This window comes from Mus musculus, chromosome X (assembly GCF_000001635.26).
Source record: "Mus musculus strain C57BL/6J chromosome X, GRCm38.p6 C57BL/6J".
Classification (NCBI taxonomy): Eukaryota; Metazoa; Chordata; class Mammalia; order Rodentia; family Muridae; genus Mus; species Mus musculus.
The window spans coordinates 4,002,778-4,030,453 of record NC_000086.7 but is presented as its reverse complement, the minus strand read 5'-3'; the positions used below and the strand labels follow the sequence as shown (position 1 = coordinate 4,030,453).

The following is a 27,676-nucleotide window of genomic DNA, read 5'->3' as shown; positions in this document are numbered from 1 at the left end:
GGGTATGTTCTCTAGTTCCTATATTGGGGGCCCTGTGTTCCATCCTATAGATGACTGTGAGCATCCACTTCTGTATTTGCCAGGCACTGGCAAAGCCTCACAGGACACAGCTATATCAGAGTCCTTTCAGCAAAATCTTGCTGGCATATACAATAGTGTCTTCATTTGGTGGCTGATTATGGGATGGACCCCCAGGTGGGGCAGTCTCTGGATGGTCAATCCTTTCATCTTAGCTCTAAACGTTGTCTCTGCAATTCCTTCAATGGATACTTTACTCTCTATTCTAGGGAGGAATGAAATATCCATGAATTGTTCTTCCTTCTTGATTTTCTTCTGTTTTGGAAGTTGTATCTTGGTTATTCTAGGTTTCTGGGATAATATCCACTTACCAGTGAGTGCATGTAAAGTAACTTCTTTTGTGATTGGGTTGCCTCACTGAGGATGATATCCTCCAGATACATCCAGTTGCCCAAGAATTTCATAAATTCATTGTTTTTAATAGCTGAGAGGTACTCCATTGTGTAAATGTACCACATTTTCTGTATCTATTCCTATGTTGAGGTACATCTGGGTTCTTTCCAGGTTCTGGCTATTATAAATAGGGCTGCTTTGAACATAGTGGAGCATGTGTCCTTATTACTAGTTGGAACTTCTTCTGGGTATATGCCCAGGAGTGGTATTGCTGGATTTACCAGTATTACTATGTCCAGTTTTCTGAGAAACTGCCAGACTGATTTTCAGAGTGGTTGTACAAGCTTGCAATCCCACCAGCAATGGAGGAGTCTTCCTCTTTCTCACATCCTCGCCAGCATGGTCTGGCACCTGAATTTTTTATCTTAGCCATTATGATTGGTGTGTGGTGGAATCTCAGGTTTGTTTTGATTTGCATTTCCCTGATGATTAAGGATGTTGAATATTTTTTCTTCAAGTGTTTCTTAGCCCTTTGGTATTACTTGGTTGATGATTCTTTGTTAAGCTTTGTACCCCATTTTTTAATGAGCTTATTTGAATTTCTGGAGTTCAACTTCTTGATCTCTTTGTATATATTGGATATTAGTCCCCTATCAGATTTAAGATTGGTAAAAATCTTTTCCCAATCTGTTAGTTGCCTTTTTTTGTCTTATTGACAGTATCTTTTGCCCTACAGAAGCTTTGCAATTTTATGAGTTCCCATTTGTCGATTCTTGATCTTAGAGCACAGGCCATTGCTCTTCTGTTTAGGAAAATTTCTCCTGTGCCCATGCCTTCTAGGGGTTTCTCCCAAATTTTCCTCTATAAATTTCAGTGTCTCTGGCTTTATGTGGAGTTCCTTGATCCTCTTAGTCTTGAGTTTTGTACAAAGAGATAAGAATGGATCAATTTGCATTCTTCTACATGATAACTGCCAGTTAAGCCAACACCATCTCTTGAAAATGCTGTCTTTTTCCGTTGGATGGTTTTAGCTATGTTGCTAAAGATCAAGAGATCATATGTGTGTGGGTTCATTTCTGGGTCTTCAATTCTACTCCATTGATCTGCCAGTCTGTCGCTGTACCAGTACCATGTGGTTTTTACCACAATTACTCTGTAGTACAGCTTGATGTCAGGCAGGGTGATTACCCCAGAAGTTCTTTTATTTTTGAGGAGAGATTTTGCTATCCTAGGTTTTTTGTTATTCCAGATGAATTTGCAAATTGCCCTTTGTATCTCAGTGAAAAGCTGAGTTGGAATTTTGATGGGGATTGCATTGAATCTGTAGATTGCTTTTGCCAAGATAGCCATTTTTACTATAATAATCCTGCCAATCCATGAGCATAAGAGATCTTTCCATCTTCTGAGATCTTCAATTTCTTTCTTCAGAGGCTTGAAGTTCTTGTCATACAGATCTTTCACTTTCTTAGTTAGAGTCGCGCCAAGGTATTTTATATTATTTGTGACTATTGTGAAGGGTGTTGTTCCCTAATTTCTATATCAGCCAGTTTATCCTTTGTGTACAGAAAGGCTACTGATTCCCCTGAGTTAAATTTATATCCAGCTACTACACTGAAACTGTTTATTAGGTTTAGGCGTTCTCTGGTGGATTTTTTTTATGGTCACTTATATATACTATCATATCATCAGCAAATGTTGATATTTTGACTTCTTCCTTTCCAATTTGTATTCCCCTGATCAACATTTGCTGTCAGATTGCTCTGGCTAGGACTTCAAGTACTATAATGACTATGTAGGAAGAAAGTGGGCAGCTTTGTCTAGTCCCTGATTTTAGTGAGATTGCTTCAAGTTTCTCTCCATTTAGATTGATGTTGGTTACTGGTTTGCTGTATATTGCTTTTATTATGTTTAGGCATGGGCCTTGAATTCTTGATCATTCCAACACTTTTATTATGAATTGGGTGTTGGATTTTGTCAAACACTTTCTCAGCATCTAATGAGATGATCATGTGGTTTTTGTCTTTGAGTTTGTTTATATAGTGGATATCCCTGCATCCTTGGGATGAAGCCTACTTGATCTTGATGGATGAACGTTTTAACATGTTCTTGATTCAGTTTGTTAGGATTTTGTTGATTAGATTTGCATCAATATTCATTCATAAGGGAAATTGTTCTGAAGTCTCTTTCTTTGTTTATGTGGTTTAGGTATAGAGTAATTGTGGCTTCATAGAATGAATCGGTCAGAGTACTTTCCGTCCCTATTTTATGAAATAGTTTGAGGGGAATTAGAATTAGGTCTTCTTTGAAGGTCTGATAGAACTATGCACTAAATCCATCTGGTCCTGGGCTTTTTAGGTTGGGAGATTATTAATGACTGATTCTATATCTTTAGGGGAAATGGGACTGTTTAGATCATTAATCAGATCATGATTTATCTTTGGTATCTTTTAACTGTCTAGGAAATCGTCCATTTCATCTAGGTTTTCCAGTTTTTTTTTGTGTTTTTTTTGAGTATAGGCTTTTGTAGTAGGATCTAATGATATTTTGGATTTCCTCAGGGTCTGTTGTTATGTCTCATTTTTTCATTTCTGTTTTTGTTCGTTATGATACTGTCCCTGTGCCTTCTAGTTAGCCTGGCTAAGGGTTTATCTATCTTGTTGATTTTCTCAAAGAACCAGCTCCTGGTTTGGTTGATTCTTTGTATAGTTCTTTTTTGTTTCCACTTGGTTGATTTCAGCCAAGAGTTTGATTATTTCCTGCCTTCTACTCCTCTTGGGTGAATTTGATTCCTTTTGTTCTAGAGCTTTCAGGTGTGCTGTCAAGCTGCTAATATATTTTTTCTCTAGTTTCTTTCTGGAGGCATTCAGAGCTATTAGTTTCCCTGTTAGGAATGCTTTCATTGTTTTCCATAGTTTTTGGTGTGTTGTGGCTACATTTTCATTAAACTCTAAAAAGCCTTTAATCTCTTTCTTTATTTCTTCTTTTACCAAGTTATCATTGAGTAGAGTGTTCTTCAGCTTCCATGGGAATGTTGACTTTCTATTAGTTATGTTGTTATTGAAGATCAGCCTTAGTCCTTGGTGATCAGATAGGATATATGGGATCATTTCATTATGTTTTTTTTTTTTATCTTGAGGCCGGTTTTGTGACCAATTATATGGTCACTTTTGGAGATTGTACCATGAGGTGTTGAGAAGAAGGAATATCCTTTTGTTTTACGATAAAATGTTCTGTAGATATCTGCTAAATCCATTTGTTTCATAACTTCTGTTAGTTTCAATGTGTCTCTGTTTACAGGTTTTGTCTAATGATGAGAGTGGGGTGTTGAAGTCTCCCACTATTATTGTGTGAGGTGCAATGTGTGCTTTGAGCTTTACTAAAATTTCCTTAATGAATGTGGATGTCCTTGCATTTGGAGTATAGATATTCAGAATTGAGAATTCATCTTGGAAGATTTTACCTTTGATGAGTATGAAGTGCCTATCCTTGTCTTTTTTGATAAATTTGGGATGGAAGCCGATTTTATCCGATATTAGAATGACTACTCCAGCTTGTTTCTTCAGAACATTTGCTTGGAAAATTGTTTTCCAACCTTTTACTCTAAGGGAGTGTCTGTCTTTTTCCCTGAAGTGAGTTTCCTGTATCCAGAAAAATGTTGGGTCCTATTACATAGCCAGTCTGTTAGTCTGTCTTTTTATTAGGAGAATTGAGTCTGTTGATATTGAGAGATATTAAGGAAAAGCAATTATGGCTTCTTGTTATTTTTGATGTTACATTTGGGGTTCTGTTCTTGCAGCTGTCTTCTTTTAGTTTTGTTGAAGGATTACTTTCTTGATTTTTCTTTTTTTTTTTTTTTGGTTTTTTTTTTTTTTGTATTTTTTTCCATTTTTTATTAGGTATTTAGCTCATTTACATTTCCTTTTTTCCATTTTTTATTAGGTATTTAGCCCATTTACATTTCCAATGCTATACCAAAAGTCCCCCATACCCACCCACCCCCAATCCCCTACCCACCCACTCCACCTTTTTGGCCCTGGCGTTCCCCTGTACTGGGGCATATAAAGTTTGCGTGTCCAGTGGGCCTCTCTTTCCAGTGATGGCCGACTAGGCCATCTTTTGATACATATGCAGCTAGATTCAAGAGCTCCGGGGTACTGGTTAGTTCATAATGTTGTTCTGCCTATAGGGTTGCAGATCCCTTTAGCTCCTTGGCTACTTTCTCTAGCTCCTCCATTGAGAGCCCTGTGATCCATCCATTAGCTGACTGTGAGCATCCACTTCTGTGTTTGCTAGGCCCCGGCATAGTCTCACAAGAGACAGCTACATCTGGGTCCTTTCGATAAAATCTTGCTGGTGTATGCAATGGTGTCAGCGTTTGGATGCTGATTATGGGGTGGATCCCTGGATATGGAAGTCTCTACATGGACCATCCTTTCATCTCAGCTCCAAACTTTGTCTCTGTAACTCCTTCCAAGGGTGTTTTGTTCCCACTTATAAGGAGGAGCATAGTGTCCACACTTCAGTCTTCATTTTTCTTGAGTTTCATGTGTTTAGCAAATTGTATCTTATATCTTGGGTATCCTAGGTTTTGGGCTAATATCCACTTATCAGTGAGTACATATTGTGTGAGTTCCTTTGTGAATGTGTTACCTCACTCAGGATGATGCCCTCCAGGTCCATCCATTTGGCTAGGAATTTCATAAATTCATTCTTTTTAATAGCTGAGTAGTACTCCATTGTGTAGATGTACCACATTTTCCTTATCCATTCCTCTGTTGAGGGTCATCTGGGTTCTTTCCAGCTTCTGGCTATTATAAATAAGGCTGCTATGAACATAGTGGAGCATTTGTCCTTCTTACCAGTTGGGGCATCTTCTGGATATATGCCCAGGAGAGGTATTGCTGGATCCTCCGATAGTACTATGTCCAATTTTCTGAGGAACCGCCAGACTGATTTCCAGAGTGGTTGTACAAGCCTGCAATCCCACAAACAATGGAGGAGTGTTCCTCTTTCTCCACATCCACGCCAGCATCTGCTGTCACCTGAATTTTTGATCTTAGCCATTCTGACTGGTGTGAGTTGGATCTCAGGGTTGTTTTGATTTGCATTTCCCTGATGATTAAGGATGTTGAACATTTTTTCAGGTGCTTCTCTGCCATTTTTTATGCCTCAGGTGAGAATTCTTTGTTCAGTTCTGAGCCCCATTTTTTAATGGGATTATTTGATTTTCTGAAGTCCACCTTCTTGAGTTCTATATATGTTGGATATTAGTCCCCTATCTGATTTAGGATAGATAAAGATCCTTTCCACTCTGTTGGTGGTCCTTTTGTCTTACTGACGGTGTCTTTTGCCTTGCAGAAACTTTGTAGTTTCATTAGGTCCCATTTGTCAAGTCTCAATCTTACAGCACAAGCCATTGCTGTTCTGTTCAGGAATTTTTCCCCTGTGCCCATACCTTCAAGGCTTTTCCCCACTTTCTCCTCTATAAGTTTCAGTGTCTCTGGTTTTATGTGAAGTTCCTTGATCCACTTAGATTTGACCTTAGTACAAGGAGATAAGTAAGGATCGATTCACATTCTTCTACATGATAACAACCAGTTGTGCCAGCACCAATTGTTGAAAATGCTGTCTTTCTTCCACTGGATGGTTTTAGCTCCCTTGTCGAAGATCAAGTGACCATAGGTGTGTGGGTTCATTTCTGGGTCTTCAATTCTATTCCATTGGTCTACTGGTCTGTCTCTATACCAGTACCATGCAGTTTTTATCAAAATTGCTCTGTAGTAAAGCTTTAGGTCAGGCATGGTGATTCCACCAGAGGTTCTTTTACCCTTGAGAAGACTTTTTGCTATCCTAGGTTTTTTGTTATTCCAGATAAATTTGCAAATTGCTCATTTTAATTCGTTGAAGAATTGAGTTGGAATTTTGATGGGGATTGCAATGAATCTGTAGATTGCTTTTGGCAAGATAGCCATTTTTACAATGTTGATCCTGCCAATCCATGAGCATGGGAGATCTTTCCATCTTCTGAGATCTTCTTTAATTTCTTTCTTCAGAGATTTGAAGTTTTTATCATATAGATCTTTCACTTCCTTAGTTAGAGTCACGCCAAGATATTTTATATTATTTGTGTCTATTGAGAAGGGTGTTGTTTCCTAATTTCTTTCTCAGCCTGTTTATTCTTTGTATAGAGAAAGGCCATTGACTTGTTTGAGTTTATTTTATATCCAGCTACTTCACCAAAGCTGTTTATCAGGTTTAGGAGTTCTCTGGTAGAATTTTTAGGGTCACTTATATATACTATCATATCATCTGCAAAAAGTGATATTTTGACTTCCTCTTTTCCAATTTGTATCCCCTTGATCTTTTTTTGTTGTCGAATTGCTTTGGCTAATGCTTCAAGTACTATGTTGAAAAGGTAGGGAGAGAGTGGGCAGCCTTGTCTAGTCCCTGATTTTAGTGGGATTGCTTCCAGCTTCTCTCCATTTACTTTGATGTTGGCTACTGGTTTGCTGTAGATTGCTTTTATCATGTTTAGGTATGGGCCTTGAATTCCTGATCTTTCCAACACTTTTATCATGAATGGGTGTTGGATCTTGTCGAATGCTTTTTCTGCATCTAACGAGATGATCATGTGGTTTTTGTCTTTGAGTTTGTTTATATAATGGATTACATTGATGGATTTTCGTATATTAAACCATCCCTGCATCCCTTGAATAAAACCTACTTGGTCAGGATGGATGATTGCTTTAATGTGTTCTTGGATTCGGTTAGCGAGAATTTTATTGAGGATTTTTGCATCGATATTCATAAGAGAAATTGGACTGAAGTTCTCTATCTTTGTTGGGTCTTTCTGTGGTTTAGGTATCAGAGTAATAGTGGCTTCATAAAATGAATTGTGTAGAGTACCTTCTACTTCTATTTTGTGAAATAGTTTGTGCAGAACTGGAATTAGATCTTCTTTGATGGTCTGATAGAACTCTGCACTAAACCCGTCTGGTCCTGGGCTTTTTTTGGCTGGGAGACTATTGATAACTGCTTCTATTTCTTTAGGTGATATGGGACTGTTTAGATGGTCAACTTGATCCTGATTCAACTTTGGTACCTGGTATCTGTCCAGAAATTTGTCCATTTCGTCCAGGTTTTCCAGTTTTGTTGAGTATAGCCTTTTGTAGAAGGATCTGATGGTGTTTTGGATTTCTTCAGGATCTGTTGTTATGTCTCCCTTTTCATTTCTGATTTTGTTAATAGGGATTTTGTCCCTGTGCCCTTTAGTGAGTCTAGCTAAGGGTTTATCTATCTTGTTGATTTTTTCAAAGAACCAACTCATCGTTTGGTTAATTCTTTGAATAGTTTTTCTTGTTTCCACTTGGTTGATTTCACCCCTGAGTTTGATTATTTCCTGCCGTCTACTCCTCTTGGGTGAATTTGCTTCCTTTTTTTCTAGAGCTTTTAGATGTGTTGTCAAGCTGCTAGTATATGCTCTCTCCCGTTTCTTCTTGGAGGCACTCAGAGCTATGAGTTTCCCTCTTAGAAATGCTTTCATTGTGTCCCATAGGTTTGGGTACGTTGTGGCTTCATTTTCATTAAACTCTAAAAAGGCTTTAAATTCTTTCTTTATTCCTTCCTTGACCAAGGTATCATTGAGAAGAGTGTTGTTCAGTTTCCATGTGAATGTTGGCTTTCCATTATTTATGTTATTATTGAAGATCAGTCTTAGGCCATGGTGGTCTGATAGGACACATGGGACAATTTCAATATTTTTGTATCTGTTGAGGCCTGTTTTGTGACCAGTTATATGGTCAATTTTGGAGAAGGTCCCATGAGGTGCTGAGACTTGCTTTTTCTAGGGCATATTTTCCCTGCTTGTATTAGAGTTTTCCTATTTTTATCTTTGAAGGGCTTGATTCATGGAAAGATATTGTGTAAATTTTGTTTTGTCATGGAATACGTTGGTTTCTCTATCTATGGTAAGTGAGAGTTTTGCTGGTTGTAGTAGCTTGGGCTGGCATTTGTGTTCTTTTAGGGTCTGTGTCACATCTGTCCAGGATCTTCTGGCTTTTATAGTCTCTGGTGAGAAGTCTGAAGTAATTCTAACAGGCCTGCCTTTATTTGCTACTTGACCTTGTTCTCTTAGTGCTTTTAATATTCTGTCTTTATTTAGTGCATTTGTTGTTCTGATTATTATGTGTCTGGAAGAATATCTTTTCTGGTCCAATCTATTTTGTGTTCTATAGGCTTCTTGTATATTCATTGCCATCTCTTTCTTTAGGTTAGGGAAGTTTTCTTATATAAGCTTGATGAAGATATTTACTGGCCCTTTAATTTGAAAATCTTCATTTTCATCTACACCTATTATCCTTGGGTTTGGTCTTCTCATCGTGTCCTGGATTTCCTGAATGTTTTGAGTTAGGATCTTTTTGCATTTTTCATTTTCTTTTTTTTTTTTCAATGTTTTCTATGGAATCTTCTGCACCAAAGATTCTCTCTTCCATCTCTTGTATTCTGTTGCTGATGCTCACATCTATTTTTCCTGATTTCTTTACTAGAGTTTCTATATCCAGATTTGTCTCCCTTTGGGTTTTCTTTATTGTTAATACTTCCACTTTTAGATCGTGGATGGTTTTATTCAATTCCATCACCTGTTTGGCTGTGTTTTCCTGTAATTCTTTAGGGACTTCTACCTGTTTAGCATTGTTCTACTTTATTTCTTTAAGTGAGTTATTAATGCCCTTCTTAACATCCTCTACAAACATCATGAGATATGACTTTAAATTCTAGTCTTGCTTTTCAGGTGTGTTGGGGTATCCAGGACTTGCTCTGTGCACCTGCTGGGTTCTGATGATCCTGAGTGGTCTTGATTTCTCTTAGTAAGATTCTTACATTTGCCTTTCACCTTTTGGTAATCTTTGGTGTTAGATGTTCTAGCTGTCTCTGTCTGGAGCTTGTTCCTCCTGTGATTCTGTAAGCTTCTGTCAGCACTCCTGGGAGTCCACCTCTCTCCTTAGGCCCAGTGGTCAGGCAAGCTCTCCTCTTGAAGGGATGGTGCTCAGAAGTCTGGTTCTCAGATACACACCCTGAGTTTCAAGGTCAGAGTACTCTCTGGAGGCCAACTCTCCTCTGGCAAGGGTGGTGCCCAGGGGTCTGGGTCAGCTCTACCTCTTGGCTGAGCATGAAGGCTCAAAGGGACCCTTACCAAGAAGCACTGTTGCTTCTGCCACCCACGTGCTATCCTAAGTAGACCGGTCTCAGTGATCCCAAGATCCTAGGTGTGCTAGGGTCGGCCCAGGTCATGCCCAAGATGGTGTGGGGCTGCAGCCACCAGAAGGAATCCTAGACTCTAATTGGCAGGGTTCCTTTTTCCCTGTTCCTGCTGGCACAATACCCTCCAGGATTCTTTGGAACAGATGTTGCTTTCCACTCAGCAGTGATCTCAAGATCCTGGATATGCTAGGGCACCAGTGGCGTGGAGAGTCCTCTGGGGTCCTTGGGACACTCAAGTTCACACCATGAGGCTGGTACAGACTGGAATAAATCCCAGCTACTGGAAGGTCAGGGTTCCTTTGTCACGGAGCCTGATGGCAAAAGACACTCCGGGATTCTTTGGAAGAAAAGTTGCATTCCAATCACCAGTGATCCCAAGATCCTGGGTGTGCTAGGGCACCTACTGCATATAAAGTCCTCTGGAGACATTGGGACCCTCTGCCAATTTCTCACCCAAGATAAATTCTTGGGGTTTATTTCTTTGTTTTGTTTAGAGATTTTGTATGTGATGTTAAATTGTTAATATTAGATATATCCAGATTTTTAAAATCAAATAACTAACTAAATGATTGATTTTTATGTAGGAATTTTGTGCTTGTACATTTTCTTTAACCTCTTTCAATTGTTCGAGATCAGATATGATGTATACTCATTTTATTTGGTTCTAAAATGTCTTTGAGTTCTTTCGTATTTTCTTCATATACATTTGCTATCCCAAAATTCCCCCCTTAACTTCCCCCACACACACTCCCCTACCCACCCACTCCCACTTCTTGGCTCTGGTGTTCCTCTGTACTGGGGCATATAAAGTTTGCAATACCGAGGGTCCTATAGGGTTGCAGAACCCTTCAGCTCCATGGGTACTTTCTCTAGCTCCTACATTAGGGACCTGTGTTCCATCTAATAGCTGAATGTGAGCATCTACTTCTGTGTTTGCCAGGCACTGGCATTGCTGCACAAGAGACAGCTATATCAGGGTCCTTTCAACAAAATCTTGCTGGCATATGTGATAGTGTGCACATTTGGAGGCTGATTGTGGGATGGATCCCAAGGTGTGGCAGTCTCTAGATGGTCCATTCTTTTGTCTCAGCTCCAAAATTTGTCTCTGTAACTCCTTCCAAGGGTGTTTTGTTCCAAATTCTAAGAAGGGGAAAAGTGTCCACACTTTGGTCTTCGTTCTTCTAGAGTTTCATGGGCTTTGCAACTCATAATTTGGGTATTCTAAGCTATCAGTGAGTGCATATCATGTGTGTTCTTTTGTGATTGGGTTACCTCACTCAGGATGATACCCTCCAGGTCCATCCATTTATGTAGAAATTTCGTAAATTCATTCATTTTAATAGCAGAGTAGTACTCCATAGTGTAAATGTACCACATTTTCTGTATCGATTCCTCTGTTGAGGGGCATCTGGGTCCTTTCCAGCTTCTGACTATTAGGAATAAGGCTGCTATGAATATAGTGGAACATGTGTCCTTCTTACCGGTTGGGTCATCTTCTGGATATATGCCCAGGAGAGGTATTGCAGGATCCTCCAGTAATACTATGTCCAATTTTCTGAGGAACTGCCAGACTGATTTCAAGAGTGGTTGTACAAGCTTGCAATCCCACCAAAAATAGAGGAGTGTACCTCTTTCTCTACATCCTCGCCAGTATCTCCTGTCACCTGTATTATTGATCTTAGCCATTCTGACTAGTGTGAGGTGGAATCTCAGGGTTGTTTTGATTTGTATTTCCCTGATGATGAAGGATGCTGAACATTTTTTCAGGTGCTTCTCAGCCATTCGGTATTCCTCAGTTGAGAATTTTTTTAACTCTGAGCTCCTTTTTTAATGGGGTTATTTGACTTTCAGGAGTCTACCTTCTTCAGTTCTTTATATATATTGGATATTAGTCTTCTATCTGATTTAGGATTGGTAAAGATAATTTCCAAATCTGTTGGTGGCCTTTTTGTCTTATTGACAGTGTCTTTTCCCTTAAAGATGCTTTGAAATTGTATGAAGTCCGATGTGGACTATCGATCTTAGAGCACAACCCATTGCTGTTCTATTCAGGAATTTTTCCCCCGTGCCCATATTTTCGAGGGTTTTCCCCACTTTCTCCTCTATAAGTTTCAGTGTCTCTGGTTTTATGTGGAGCTCCTTGATCCACTTAGATTTGACTTGAGTGCAAGGAGATAGGAATGGATCAATTTGCATTATTCTACATGTTGACTGCCAGTTGTGCCAGCACCATTTGTTGAAAATGCTGTCTTTTTTTCCACTGGATGGTTTTAGCTCCCTTGTCAAAGATTAAGTGACCATAGGTGTGTGAGTTCATTTCTGGGTCCTCAATTCTATTCCATTGGTCTACTTGTCTGTCGCTATACCACTACCATGCAGTTTTTATCACAATTGCTCTGTAGTACAGCTTTAGGTCAGGCATGGTGATTCCACCAGAGGTTCTTTTATCCTTGAGAAGAGTTTTTGCTCTCCGAGGTTTTTTTTTTTTTTTTTTTTTTTTTTTTTTTTTTTTTTTTTTTTTTTTTTTTTTTTTATTCCAGATGAATTTTCAAATTGCCCTTTCTAATTTGTTAAAGAATTGAGTTTGAATTTTTATGGGGATTGCATTGAATCTGTAGATTGCTTTTGGCAAGATAGCCATTTTTACTATATTGATCCTGCCAATCCATGATAATGGGAGATCTTTCTATCTTCGGAGATCTTCTTTGGTTTGTATCTTCAGAGACTTGAGGTTCTTATCATAGAGATCTTTCACTTCCTTAGTTAGAGTCACCACAAGGTATTTGATATCATTTGTGACTATTGTGAAGGGTGTTGTGTACTGGGTAGTTTTGTGTCAACTTGACACAGCTGGAGTTATCACAGAGAAAGAGCTTCAGTTGAGGAAATGCCTCCATGAGATCCAACTGTAAGGCATTTTCTCAATTAGTGATCAAGGGGGAAAGGCCCCTTGTGGGTGGGGCCATCTCTGGACTGGTAGTCTTGGGTTTTATAAGAGAGCAGGCTGAGCAAGCCAGGTGAGGCAAGCCAGTAAAGAACATCCCTCCATGGCCTCTGCATCGGCTCCTGCTTTCTGACCTGCTTGAGTTCCAGTCCTGACTTCCTTGGTGATGAACAGAAGTATGGAATTGTAAGCCGAATAAACCCTTTCCTCCCCAACTTGCTTCTTAGTCATGATGTTTGTGCAGGAATAGAAACCCTAAGACATGTTGTTTCTCTAATTTCTTTCTCAGCCTGTTTATCTTTTGTGTAGAGGAAGGCCATTGACTTGTTTGAGTTAATGTTATATCCAATTACTTCACTGAAGCTGTTTATCAGGTTTATGAGTTCTCTGGTTAAATTTTTAGGGTCACTCTGGCTAGAACTTCAAGTACTATATTGAATAGGTAGGTAGAAAGTGGGCAGCCTTCTCTAGTCCCTGATTTTAGTGGGATTGCTTCCAGCTTCTCACCATTTACTTTGATGATGGCTACTGGTTTGCTGTCGATTGCTTTTAACATGTTTAGGTATGGGCCTTTAATTCCTGATATTTCCAAGACTATTATCATGAATGGGTGTTGGATTTTGTCAAATGCTTTCTCAGCATCTAAAAAGAAGATCATGTGGCTTTTGTCTTTGAGTTTGTTTATATAGTGGATTATGTTGATGGATTTCCATATTTTAAACCATTCCTGCATCCCTGGAATAAAACCTAATTGGTCAGGATGGATCATTGCTTTGATGTGCTCTTGGATTCGGTTAGCAAGAATTTTATTTAGTATTTTTGCATTGATATTCATAAGGGAAATTGGTCTGAAGTTCTCTATCTTTGTGGGTCTTTCTGTGGTTTAGGTATCAGAGTAATTGTGGCTTCATAGAATGAACTGAGTAGAGTACCTACTGTTCCTATTTTGTGGAATAGTTTGAGAAGAACTGGAATTAGAACTTCTTTGAATGTCTGATAAAATTCTGCACTAAACTGATCTGGTCCTGTGCTTGTTTGTTTGTTTGATTGTTTGTTTGTTTGTTTGTTTGGGAGACTATTAATGACTGCTTCTATTTCTTTAGGGGATTTAGCATTGTTAAATCATTTATCTGGTCCTGATTTAACAGTGGTATCTGGTATCTGTCTAGGGATATGCCCATTTCATCGAGGTTTTCCTGTTTTGTTTAGTATAGCCTTTTGTAGAAGGATCTGATGGTATTTTGGGTTTCTTCGGGATCTGATGTTATGTCTCTTTTTTCATTTCTGATTTTTTTAATTAGGTCGCTGTCCCTGTGTCCTCTAGTGAGTCTGGCTAAGGGTTTATCTATCTTGTTGATTTTCTCAAAGAACCAGATCCTCGTTTGGTTGATTCTTTGATTAGTTCTTCTTGTTTCCACTTGGTTGATTTTGCCCCTGAGTTTTATGATTTTCTGTCATCTACTCCTCTTGGGTGAATTTGCTTCCTTTTGTTTTAGAGGTTTTAGGTGTGGTGTCAAGCTGCTAGTGTGTGCTCTCTCTATTTGTTTTATTTTTTTATTTTTTTATTTTTGGAGGCACTCAGAGCTATGAGTTTTCCTCTTAGAAATGCTTTCATTTTGTCCCATAAGTTTGGGTATGTTGTGGCTTCATTTTCATTAAGCTCTAAAGAGTCTTTAATTTCTTTCTTTATTCCTTTCTTGACCAAGGTATCCTTGAGGAGAGTGTTGTTCAGTTACCACATAAATGTTAGCTTTCTATTACTTATGTTGTTATTGAAGATCAGCCTTAGTCCATGGTGATCTGATAGAATGCATGGGACAATTTCAATATTTTTTACCTGTTGAGGCCTCTTTTGTGACCAATTATATGGTCAATTTTGGAGAAGGTACCATGAGATGCTGAGAAGAAGTTATATCCTTTTGTTTTAGGAAAAATATTCTGTAGATATCTGTTAGATCCATTTGTTTCATAACTTCTCTTAGTTTCACTGTGTCCCTGTTTATTTTCTGTTTCCATGATCTGTCCATTGATGAAAGTGGTGTGTTGAAGTCTCCCACTATTTTTGTGTGAGGTGCAATGTGTGCTTTGAGCTTTACTAAAGTTTCTTTAATGAATGTGGCTGCCCTTGTATTTGGAGCACAGATATTCAGAATTGAGTGTTCCTCTTGGAAGATTTTAACTTTGATTGGTATAAAGGGCCTCTCCTTGTCTTTATTGATAACTTTGGGTTGGAAGTAAATTTTATTTGATATTAGAATGGCTACTCCAGCTTGTTTCTTCAGACAGTTTGCTTGGAAAATTGTTTTCCAGCTTTCATTCTGAGATAGTGTCTGTCTTTTTCAATGAGATGGATTTGCTGTAGGCAGCAAAATGTTTGGTTCTATTTGTGTAGCCAGTTATGTTAGTCTATGTCTTTTTATTGGGGAATTGAGTCCATTGATATTAAGAGATATTAAGTAAAAGTAATTGTTGCTTCCTATTATTTTTGTTGTTAGAATTTTCTTTCTGTTCCTGTGGCTGTCTTCTTTTAGATTTGTTGAAGGATTATTTTTTTTCCTTTTTCTGTTATTATCCTTTGAAGGGCTGGATTCCTGGAAAGATATTGTGTGAATTTGGTTTTGTCATGGAATACTTTGGTTTCTCCATCTATGATAATTGAGAGTTTGGCTGGGTATTGTAGCCTGGGCTGGGATTTGTGTTATCTTTGTGTCTGAATAACATCTGTCCAGGATCTTTTGGCTTTCATAGTCTCTGGTGAGAAGTCTGGAATAATTCTAATAGGCCTGCCTTTATATGTTACTTGGCCTTTTTCCCTTGCTGCTTTTAATATTTTGTGTTTATTTAATGCATTTGTTGTTCTGATTATTATGTGTCGGGAGGAATTTCTTTACTGCTCCAATATATTTGGAGTTCTGTAGGCTTCTTGTATGTTCATGGGCATTTCTTTCTTTAGGTTTGGGAAGTTTTCTTCTATAATTTTGTTGAAGATATTTGCTGGCCCTTTAAGTTGAAAATCTTCATTCTCATCTACTCCTATTATCCATAGGTTTGGTCTTCTCATTTTGTCCTGGATTTTCTGGATGTTTTGAGTTAGGATATTTTTGCAGTTTGCATTTTCTTTGATTGTTGTGTCCATGTTCCCTATGGAATCTTCTGCACCTGAGATTCTCTCTTCCATCTCTTGCATTTTGTTGCTGATGTTCGCATCTATGGTTCCTGATTTCTTTCCTAGGGTTTCTATCTCCAGAGTTTTCTGCCTTTGGGTTTTCTTTATTTTTTCTATTTTCCTTTTTAGATCCTGCATGTTTTTGTTCACTTCTATCTCCTGTTTGATACTGTTTTCCTGTAACTCTTTAAGACATTTTTGCCTTTCCTTTTTAAAGGCTTCTAGCTGTTTACCTGTGTTTTCATGTATTTCCTTCTTAAGGTCCTCCAACATCATCATTGGAAGTGATTTTGGATTCATGTCTTTCTTTTCTGATGTGATGGTGTATCCAGGAGTTGTTATGGTGGGAGAGTTTTATTCTGATGATGCCATGTAACCTTGGTTTCTGTTACTGCCGCTCTTCATGTGACTTGCTTGTGCCTTTTAGGACCTGCTCAAGCCTGATCACATATGTACAACTTCCAGTTGATAATGGATTGTTGCTCTGCACAAGCTACTTTTTAGCTTCATTGGTTAGATAATACTCAGCTCATGAGATGCAGGTCAGATTACATGGCAATTTGGTAGCTCATTGTCAAATGTTTAGTTTCTACTGAGACCTAATATCAGGCCAAGAACTGTCACTCAAATAGAGAATCGCTATCTGCAAAAATCATTTGTCCAAAGTACCTAGGGTTTCCTCTGTAATACATGTGTAGGGGCCTGCTAAATGCTCCAAGCAGCATCCCCATCTGCCACTGTCACCTCATGTGCCTAGTCATAGAAAAACATGCACAGCAGCCTGGACCTGTTAAAGAAACTTCTCCTATTTCTGTACCCACACAAAGCTAGCTTCTCTTCAAGTCACTTGGTATATGGTATGCTTACCTTAATCTGTTGTGTGAGCCATTTATTATTATTTTCCCAGTTTCTGACTGTATAATTTGGATATTATACTTATAAGTTGGCAGATATATGCATCAGAACATGGAATATGTTGGAAGAATCAAAAGGAGAGTTAGAAGGGGGCAATAGGAAGATGAACATAAACAGGGTACGTACATAAAATTTTTCAAAGAATAAATAAAACCATTAAAAAACAAACAAATATACAATGACCATAAAATATTGCTATACTAAATTATAAAACAGAAATATTTATATGTACAAAGAAATAAATTTCAAGCCAGAAATTCAACAGGGAATCTACAGCATAATAAGGTATATATCAATTAGAAAAATATCAAATTAAAATTATAAGCTAGAAAGTATTAAAGGGAAAAAATGGATGAATTTAATAGCTTATGCTTAAGAATAATTGGCAAATCAGAAGCCTTGTAAGAAACAATAGAAATAAAGTTTAAGAGGAATAGAAGAGAAAAATAATAATGCTGAAGGCAGAGGTCAGCATAACAGGAGTGTGAATTGGAATCTCAGACTCACAGGGAAGGTAGAAAGAAGCAGAAGATATTTAAACGAATAAAGATGCCAAAACCATACAATGGGAAAAAAAGAAAACATCTTCAACAAATGGTGCTAGTCTAACTGGATGTCTGCATGTAGAAGAATGCAAATAGATACATAATTATCACCCTGCACAAAACTCAAGTCCAAGTAGATCACAGACCTCAACATAAAACCAGATATACTAAATCTAACAGAAAAGAAAGTGGGAATTGTCTTGAATGCATTGGTACAGGAGACAAACTCCTAAGCAGAACACCAGTGGCTCAGGCTCTAAGATTAACAATTGATAAATGTGACCTCATGAAACAGAAAAGCTTCTGTAAGGCAAAACCCACCATCAATAAGACAAAACAACAGTCTACAGAATGGGGAAAGATCTTCACCAACCCTATATCTGACAGAGGGCTCTCCAAAATATATAAAGAACTCAAGAAGTTAGACTCCAAGAAAGCAAATAACCCAATTAAAAATGGGGTACAGAGCTAAACAGAGAATTCTCCACAGAGAAATCTCTACTAGTGGAGAAGCACTTTTAAAAAATCAACATTCTTATTAGTTATCAGGAGAATACAAATCAAAACAACTCTGAGATTCCATCTTAACACCTATCAGAATGGCTAAGATCTAAACTCAGGCGAGGATGTGGAGCAAGGGGAACATTCCTCCAGTGCTAGAGTGGAAACTTGCACAACCACTTTCGAAATCAATTTGGTGGTTTCTTAGAAAATTGGGAATAGCTCTACCTCAAGAGGCAGCTCTACCACTCCTGGACATATACCCAAAAAATCAAGTGTCCATAGTATGTGGATTTATTTCTGTGACTTTGATTCTATTCTGTTGATCAATCTGTCTATATTTATGTCAATATCTTGTGATTTTTTATTACTACTGCTCTGAAGTATAGCTTACAATCAGGGATATGGATACCAACAGAAATTATTTAATTATACAGGATTGTTTTAGCTACCCTGGGTTTTTTGTTTTTCTATATGAAATTGAGAAATGCTCTTTCAAGGTCTGTAATGAATTGTGTTGGAATTTTGATGTGAATTGCATTGAATCTGTAAATTGATTTTGATAAAATGACCATTCTTAGTATGTTACTCCTACCAATCCATGGACAAGGGAAATATTTCCATCCTAATATCTTCCTCAATTTCTTTCTTTAGAGACACAAAGTTCTTGTCATACAGGACTTACACATCATATGTTAGAGTTACACCAAAATATTTTATATTTTTTGTGACTATTGTGAAGAGTGTTGTTCACCTAATTTCTTTCTCAATTTATTTATAATTTTTATACAGGAGAAATATTGATATTTTTTAGCTAAGCTTGTATCTGGCCACTTTGCTGAAGGTGTTTTTTCAGCTGTAGTAATTCTCTGGTAGAATTTTGGGAATCATTTATGTGTACTATTATATGCATGAATAGTGATACCTTGACTTTTTCCTTTCCAATATGTAACTACTCGATCTCCTTTAGTTGTCTTATTTCTCTGGCTAGAACTTCAAGTACTATATTGAATATGTAGGGAGATAGTGGAGAGTCTTGTCTTTTCCCTGATTTTAATGTAATTGCTTTAAGTTTCTTTTCATTTAGCTTGATGTTGGCTATTGGCTTCCTGTATATTGCTTTGATTATGTTTAGGTAAGTTTCTCTAATCAAGTATGAGGAGGGAATTTGGGAGGTTTGGGAGAAAGAAGGGTAATGGGGGGGCATCTCTGATCTCTCTAAGACGGGGTTAGGGGTGGGGTGGGGTGGGGTAAGGGAGAGATGTTACTCTGACTGTTATCTCCCTTTGAAATCCTTATCCCTGCCTTGTCTGACCTCAGTGGGAGAGGATGTACCACCTAGTCCTGCTGCAACTTGATGTGCCAGGGAGAGTTGGTATTCCCGGAGAAAGGGGAGTGGGGGATGAGAGTGGGACTGGGAGGAGAGGAGGGAGGAGAGGCTGTAATCAGGATGTAAAGTGAATAAGCAAATAAGTTAAGGAAAACAACAACAAAAAGAAACTGGATTAATTTCAATTTATTCAAGAACATTGGTTATTTCCATTAAGTACTGTAGTATTATGTATATGAATATAAAAATCCTTTCATCAAAGCAAGGAAGAGAGCACAAAACTGACCTTAAGTCATTGAAGACCTGGAGCACCTATGGGCCTCCCACGAGGTTCTCACAAAACCTACAACCTCCAACCCAAGAGCCTGTGTCTGACAGAGCTGGTATGAGAAAAGGAGACAATCCTTCCCCAGGTTTTAGCCAGACTTTGAGTACACAATGGGATAGTGAGGAGCCCAGTGAAAGCACCTAGTGATTTGGCCTGTGACCCTCTAGCACAATGTTTTGCAGGTCCAGTTGAACATGACATGTTTTCATTGGAAAGGCACATTTATAGTACCTAATGACAGCCCATGTCAAGTGGCATATTGGTTTTGTGTTTGTTTGTTTGTTTGTTTTTTATTGGTAGACATCTCTTTTTTTTCAATTTTTTGTTAGGTATATTCTTCATTTACATTTCAAATGGAATCCTAAAAGTCCCCTATACCCTCCCCCCCTGCCCTGCTATCCTTCCCACCCATTCCCACTTCTTGGTCCTGGCATTCCCCTGTACTGGGGCATATAAAGTTTGCAAAACCAAAGGGCCTCTCTTCCCAATGAGGGTCAAGTAGGCCATCTTCTGCTACATATGCTGCTAGAAACACGAGCTCTGGGGAGTACTGGTTAGTTCATATTGTTGTTCCACCTATAGGGTTGCAGACCCCTTGAGCTCCTTGGGTACTTTCTCTAGCTACTCCATTGGGGGCCCTGTGTTCCATCCAATAGATGACCATGAGCATCCACTTCTGTATTTGCCAGGCACTGGCATAGCCTCGCAAGAGACAACTATATCAGGGTCCTTTCAGCAAAATCTTGCTGGCATATGCAATAGTGTCTGTTTGGTGGCTGATTATGGGATGGATCCCTGGGTGGGGCAGTTTCTGGATGGTAATCCTTTTGTCTCAGCTCCAAGCTTGTCTCTGTAATTCCTTCCATGGGTATTTTGTTCTCTATTCTAAGGAGGAATGAAATATCCACGTGTTGGTCTTTGTTCTTGATTTTCTTGTGTTTTGCAAATTGTATCTTGTTGGGAACTAAAATGGGGTCCCAGGGGAAAGAGTGGGAAGGAGAAGACCCACACCCTAACAGAGTTCCACCTATGCTCTTGTCAGTCAGGTGTGGGAGGGTTGCTATCTACCTTCCACTCATTCCCGGGTGGGCATCCAAGCCTTTGACACAGTCTTCTGGGTGTGGCAAGGGGCAGGCAGTCCTACCTGGGATTCCTGGAGCTACTTTGCTAAAGCCACCAGGGTTATGGGAGAGAGGGATGAGAGAAGAGGCTCCCAACACCTGTGAGAGTGAGCACAGCGGATCTAGATGAGCAGAGACTGGCTATGGTTTTAGAACTTTATTGTAGAAAGGCAGGGAGAAAGAGAGAAGGTAGAAAAGAGAGAGAGACAGAGAGAAAGGGCTAGAAAGAAAGAGAGTTAGAGGGAGAGAAAAGAGGAGAGGAGAGAGGAGAAGACAAAGAGAGGGGAGAGGGGCTGAGAGTGAGGGGTAAGAGGTAAGAGAGTGAGAAGTAAGTAAGATACAAGTAAGAGAGCAAGCAGGGGCTGAACAACCCTTTTTATGGCCTTTACTGTTGCTAGGTAACTGGGGAGGAGTTTAGCCTGAAGGTCAGAAGCTTGGGCCATTGCCTACATGACTTCTAGCCATGCTTCTCTTGTAAGGGCTGTGGGGGTCGGTAACTAAGGCAGGAGCCAGAGTTCCAGGAGCATGAGGGAAATTCACTCCTACTATGTCATGAAGGTGAATTATCACCATTTTTGAGGTTCAGACCTCAGCTTAACTGGAGACCAGCCTGTCTGTGCATAGCCCAATAACCCACAGTATCTTGGGTATTCTAAGTTTCTGGGCTAATATCCACTTACCAGTGAGGGCATATCTAGTGACTTTTGTGATTGTGCTACCTCACTCAGGATGATGCCCTCCAGGTCCATCCATTTGCCTAGGAATTTCATAAATTCATTCTTTTTAATAGCTGAGTAGTACTCCATTGTGTAAATGTACCACATATTCTGTATCCATTCTTCTGTTGAGGGGCATCTGGATTCTTTACAGCTTCTGGCTATTATAAATAAGGCTGCTATGAACATAGTGGAGCATGTGTACTTATTACCAGTTGGAACATCTTCTGGGTATATGCCCAGGAGAGGTATTGCTGCATCATCCAGTAGTACTATGTCCAATTTTCTGAGGAACTGCCAGACTGATTTCCAGAGTGGTCGTACAAGCTTGCAATCCCATCAGCAATGGAGGAGTGTTCTTCTTTCTCCACATCCTTGCCAGTATCTGCTGTCACCTGAATTTTTGATCTTAGCCATTCTGACTGGTGTGTGGTGGAATCTCAGGGTTGTTTTGATTTGCATTTTCCTGATGATTAAGGATGTTGAACATTTTTTCAGGTGCTTCTTAGCCATTCAGTATTCCTCAGTTAAGAATTCTTTGTTTAGCTCTGTACCCCATTTTTAATGGGGCTATTTGAATTTATGGAGTCTAGCTTCTAAGCTCTTTGTTTATATAATACAAATATATAAATACAAATACTAATATATTGGATATTAGTTCCCTAAGAGATTTAGGGTTGGGAAAAATCCTTTCCCACTCTGTTGGTGGCCTTTTTGTCTTATTGACAGAGACACAAATTTATAGAGGAGTAAGTGGGGAAAAGCCTCGAAGATATGGGCACAGGGGAAACATTCCTGAACAGAACGGCAATGGCTTGGGCTGTAAAATCAAGAATCGACAAATGGGACCTCATAAAATTGCAAAGCTTCTGTAAGGCACATTGTTTTTGACAAATCAGTTTCCTTTAGACTACACCTTCAAGCCACTTAAGGTTGCGTTTACAACAAAAATTTATCATCTAAATATCAACAGTAATGGCAGCATTTATCTTGATAATCTCAGATCACAGTGTCTCCTGCTTTAACTATTTCTAATGTTCATTTATCCATTTGTTCACTGCTATGTGATCCAAACCCTGATGACCTCCTAGTGCCAGAGACTGCACAGATCTAAAACAAATAGTGATAAATACAACAGAATATCTTGGGAATGGACTCAGAAGTATGCCATGTGATGTTACCTTAAAGTCAGAATAACTTGCATTTTATAGCTGGAATAAACTTCAAATTCCTATTCCTTTTTTTGACCTCATGTTTTTCTTTTTTTTTCTTTTTGTTTATTTCCCTCCTTTCATTCACATGTTTATCTAAGAGACTTAAATTCTTTCAGCTTTAGACAATAACTACTTTTAGAATCTGCAAAGTAGTTACAAGAAAACAGTTGCCCAAGATTCAGAATCTTTTTAAAAAACTGGAGCTTGTCCAGATACATATGTAGCCAAGGATGAGACAGTGTTTGAGACAGTGTTTGAGACAGTGTTTCTCTGTGTAGCCACATCTGTTGTGGAACTCACTTTGTAAATCAGGCTGGCCTCAAACTCACAGAGATCTACATGCCTCTGCCTCTTGAGTGCTAGTATTAAAGGCATATGCCACCACTGCCTGGCTAAAATAATATTTTTAAAATAACATGGTTACATGCTAAATTCACAAGGGGTGGATAAGCCTATATTGATAGATAATTTCACAGAATCTAGAAACACCCTGAGGAAAAATGGTTGTGCATGCCTGGGGCCAGGGAGAAGTTAATTTCTTTGGTTATCGAAGGAGGGAGACCTAATCTAATTGCCTAATGTATGAAAAGAAGTGAAGTACCTGAGCTCATCTCCTGTTGGTTCCTAAATGCAAAAGCAATGAGACCAGCTAGCCTCCTGTTTCTTCCATTTCTATTGCCACATCTTCTCTGCTATGATGGATTGTCTTCCTTAAACTGATTGCCAAAATCATCTCTTATTTTCTTAAATTGTTTCTTGTTGGTTATTTTGACACATCTATGAGAAAAGGAACTAATATAGTATGGACATGGTGGTGACTTGGAAAAGTTATGGAGTTACATGTGATGACCTTGGTCTGACCAGGAAGAGACAGGGCCAGATAGTCCAGGTGTCTAAACACAAAAAATTAAATAGATATGTCTTAGATAACTGAGAGCCCTATGTGTTTAACAAGCAATTGGGGCATACCAGGGCTTACAAATAAATGCTCTATATGATCCATGTTTCACCTTCTACTTTCCTTCATTGTTATATCCTCCCCCATCACATAAAGAAAATATCACACACACACACACACACAGACAGACAGATAGACAGACACACACACACACACACACACACAGAGAAAGAGAGAGAGAGAGAGAGAGAGAGAGAGAGAGAGAGAGAGAGAGAGTCAAACAACATTTAATTCCTGTGTAGCAACAAGGACATCTTGCATGCAGTTCAGTCTGGTTAAGGAATGGGAGAAGCAAAATGAGGCTTTAGTCAATGATAGAGGAAGGAAGGGATTTAGATGGGTCTTGAGGCTTTGAAGATGAAGTATTAACCAGGCTGCTTGAAAGATCGCTGTGTCTTCCCTTTTGATGACCCCAAGCACAGAGTACATCTCCGTTGTCTTCATATTCTTTTTCACTTTCTGAGGAGCTTTCACCAAAAGCATGTTGCTTTTCATAAACAAAACAACATTTGGATGAGCGATGGCCCAAGTGTTCATTGTCAATAGTGTCACTAGACCACCCAAATTTATTGCCTGACTTCCCCTTCTCTAACTTGTTGGACATATTACTACTTTTTAGCTTATCACCCAGCACAACTATGGGATCTGAGATGGATCTTCAGTCAGCTTAGGTGTTGAGTCTTCCATAGCAGAACTGGAAGCCTGGCAGAGGAGAGAAATCAATATATCCAAAGAGTCTGAGGAAATAGGAATTTGAACTCAAGTCAGAGTCACAATTAAAATTTAATGTTGCAATTATTTTTATCTTAGAATTCATACACAACTTACTCTTGTTTCTCAGTTGTTGTTTGTTCAAAGTCATATCTTGAGATCACAGAAAATAATTTGGTTATAAGGGAAATGGTAGAAAGAAAATTTGGGGGGGCGAGAGCCACAGAGCCTCTGAGGCGGCGCCATTTTCGGCTACAGACAACCTGCCACCTTCCTGGTCAGAGCACAGGTGTCCGCACAGCCCGGGAGGCTTCTGCCTCACTTTCCGCGGGGGTCACCTTGGTTCTGAGACCCCGCGGCCAGCGGTCTGCGGGTGAGAGTGTGGAACACAGAGGCCAGCAGCTTCTGGAACGGGCGAGAGCCACAGAGCCTCTGAGGCGGCGCCATTTCCGGCTCCAGACAACCAGCCACCTTCCTGGTGAGAGCACAGGGGTCCACCCGGCCCGAGAGAGAAATCTGGAACCATAGATGAGAGCATCAGCAACAGAATACAAGAAATGGAAGAGAGAATCTCAGGTGCAGAAGATTCCATAGAGAACATCGGCACAACAATCAAAGAAAATGGAAAATGCAAAAAGATCCTAACTCAAAACATCCAGGAAATCCAGGACACAATGAGAAGACCGAACCTACGGATAATAGGAGTGGATGAGAATGAAGATTTTCAACTCAAAGGACCAGCAAACATCTTCAACAAGATTATTGAAGAAAACTTCCCAAATCTAAAGAAAGAGATACCCATGAATATACAAGAAGCCTACTGAACTCCAAATAGACTGGACCAGAAAAGAAATTCCTCCCGACACATAATAATCAGAACAACAAATGCACTAAATAAAGATAGAATACTAAAAGCATTAAGGGAAATAGCTCAAGTAACATATAAAGGCAAGCCTATCAGAATTACACCAGATTTTTCACCAGAGACTATGAAAGCCAGAAGAGCCTGGACAGATGTTATATAAAGACACTAAGAGAACACAAATTCCAGCCCAGGCTACTATACCCAGCCAAACTCTCAATTACCATAGATGGAGAAACCAAAGTATACCACGACAAAACTAAATTCACCCATTATCTCTCCACGAATCCAGCCCTTCAAAGGATAATAACAGAAAAAAACCAATACAAGGATGGGAACCACACCCTAGAAAAAACAAGAAGATAATCCCTCAACAAAACTAAAAGAAGACAGCCACAAGAACAGAATGCCAACTTTAACAACAAAAACAACAGGAATCAACAATTACATTTCCTTAATATCTCTTAATATCAATGGTCTCAACTCCCCCATAAAAAGACATAGACTAACAGACTGGCTACACAAACAGGACCCAACATTCTGCTGCTTACAGGAAACCCATCTCAGGGAAAAAGACAGACACTTCCTCAGAGTGAAAGGCTGGAAAACAATTTTCCAAGCAAATGGTCTGAAGAAACAAGCTGGAGTAGCCATTTTAATATCGGATAAAATCGACTTCCAACCCAAAGTTATTAAAAAAGACAAGGAGGGACACTTCTTACTCATCATAGGTAAAATCCTCCAAGTGGAACTATCAATTCTGAATATCTACACTCCAAATGCAAGGGCAGCCACATTCATTAAAGACACTTTAGTAAAGCTCAAAGCACACGTTGCACCTCACACAATAATAGTGGGAGACTTCAACACACCACTTTCATCAATGGACAGATCGTGGAAACAGAAACTAAACAGGGACACAGTGAAACTAACAGAAGTTATGAAACAAATGGACCTGACAGATATCTACAGAACATTTTATCCTAAAACAAAAGGATATACCTTCTTCTCAGCACCTCACGGGACCTTCTCCAAAATTGACCATATAATTGGTCACAAAACAGGCCTCAACAGATACAAAAATATTGAAATTGTCCCATGTATCCTATCAGACCACCATGGCCTAAGACTGATCTTCAATAACAACATAAATAATGGAAAGCCAACATTCACATGGAAACTGAACAACACTCTTCTCAATGATACCTTGGTCAAGGAAGGAATAAAGAAAGAAATTAAAGACTTTTTAGAGTTTAATGAAAATGAAGCCACAACGTACCCAAACCTATGGGACACAATGAAAGCATTTCTAAGAGGGAAACTCATAGCTCTGAGTGCCTCCAAGAAGAAACGGGAGAGCACATACTAGCAGTTTGACAACACATCTAAAAGCTCTAGAAAAAAAGGAAGCAAATTCACCCAAGAGGAGTAGACGGCAGGAAATAATCAAACTCAGGGGTGAAATCAACCAAGTGGAAACAAGAAGAACTATTCAAAGAATTAACCAAACGAGAAGTTGGTTCTTTGAAAAAAATCAACAAGATAGATAAACCCTTAGCTAGACTCACTAAAGTGCACAGGGACAAAATCCTAATTAACAAAATCAGAAATGAAAAGGGAGACATAACAACAAATCCTGAAGAAATCCAAAACACCATCAGATCCTTCTACAAAAGGCTATACTCAACAAAACTGGAAAACCTGGACGAAATGGACAAATTTCTGGACAGATTCCAGGTACCAAAGTTGAATCAGGATCAAGTTGACCATCTAAACAGTCCCATATCACCTAAAGAAATAGCAGCAGTTATCAATAGTCTCCCAGCCAAAAAAAGCCCAGGACCAGACGGGTTTAGTGCAGAGTTCTATCAGACCTTCAAAGAAGATCTAATTCCAGTTCTGCACAAACTATTTCACAAAATAGAAGTAGAAGGTACTCTACCCAACTCATTTTATGAAGCCACTATTACTCTGATACCTAAACCACAGAAAGACCCAACAAAGATAGAGAACTTCAGACCAATTTCTCTTATGAATATCGATGCAAAAATCCTCAATAAAATTCTCGCTAACCGAATCCAAGAACACATTAAAGCAATCATCCATCCTGACCAAGTAGGTTTTATTCCAGGGATGGTTTAATATACGAAAATCCATCAATGTAATCCATTATATAAACAAACTCAAAGACAAAAACCACATGATCATCTCGTTAGATGCAGAAAAAGCATTTGACAAGATCCAACACCCATTCATGATAAAAGTCTTGGAAAGATCAGGAATTCAAGGCCCATACCTAAACATGATAAAAGCAATCTACAGCAAACCAGTAGCCAACATCAAAGTAAATGGAGAGAAGCTGGAAGCAATCCCACTAAAATCAGGGACTAGACAAGGCTGCCCACTCTCTCCCTACCTTTTCAACATAGTACTTGAAGTATTAGCCAGAGCAATTCGACAACAAAAGGAGATCAAGGGGATACAAATTGGAAAAGAGGAAGTCAAAATATCACTTTTTGCAGATGATATGATAGTATATATAAGTGACCCTAAAAATTCTACCAGAGAACTCCTAAACCTGATAAACAGCTTCGGTGAAGTAGCTGGATATAAAATAAACTCAAACAAGTCAATGGCCTTTCTCTATACAAAGAATAAACAGGCTGAGAAAGAAATTAGGGAAACAACACCCT

General features: G+C 38.9%; 1 long non-coding RNA gene and 1 pseudogene across 2 annotated transcripts in view; one reads left to right on the top strand and one right to left on the bottom strand.

The window, feature by feature from the left end:
• The window catches only part of Gm14355, a 250,741-nt pseudogene that overhangs the window by 6,996 nt on the left and 216,069 nt on the right, over positions 1–27,676 (top strand).
• Gm46693 overlaps positions 23,620–27,676 on the bottom strand; it is a 49,818-nt gene continuing 45,761 nt past the window's right edge. For both annotated transcript variants that reach the window (XR_001782866.2, XR_001782865.1), the window contains exon 3: positions 23,620–24,112. This is a non-coding gene — a long non-coding RNA (predicted gene, 46693). The remainder of the gene's footprint in view (positions 24,113–27,676) is intronic.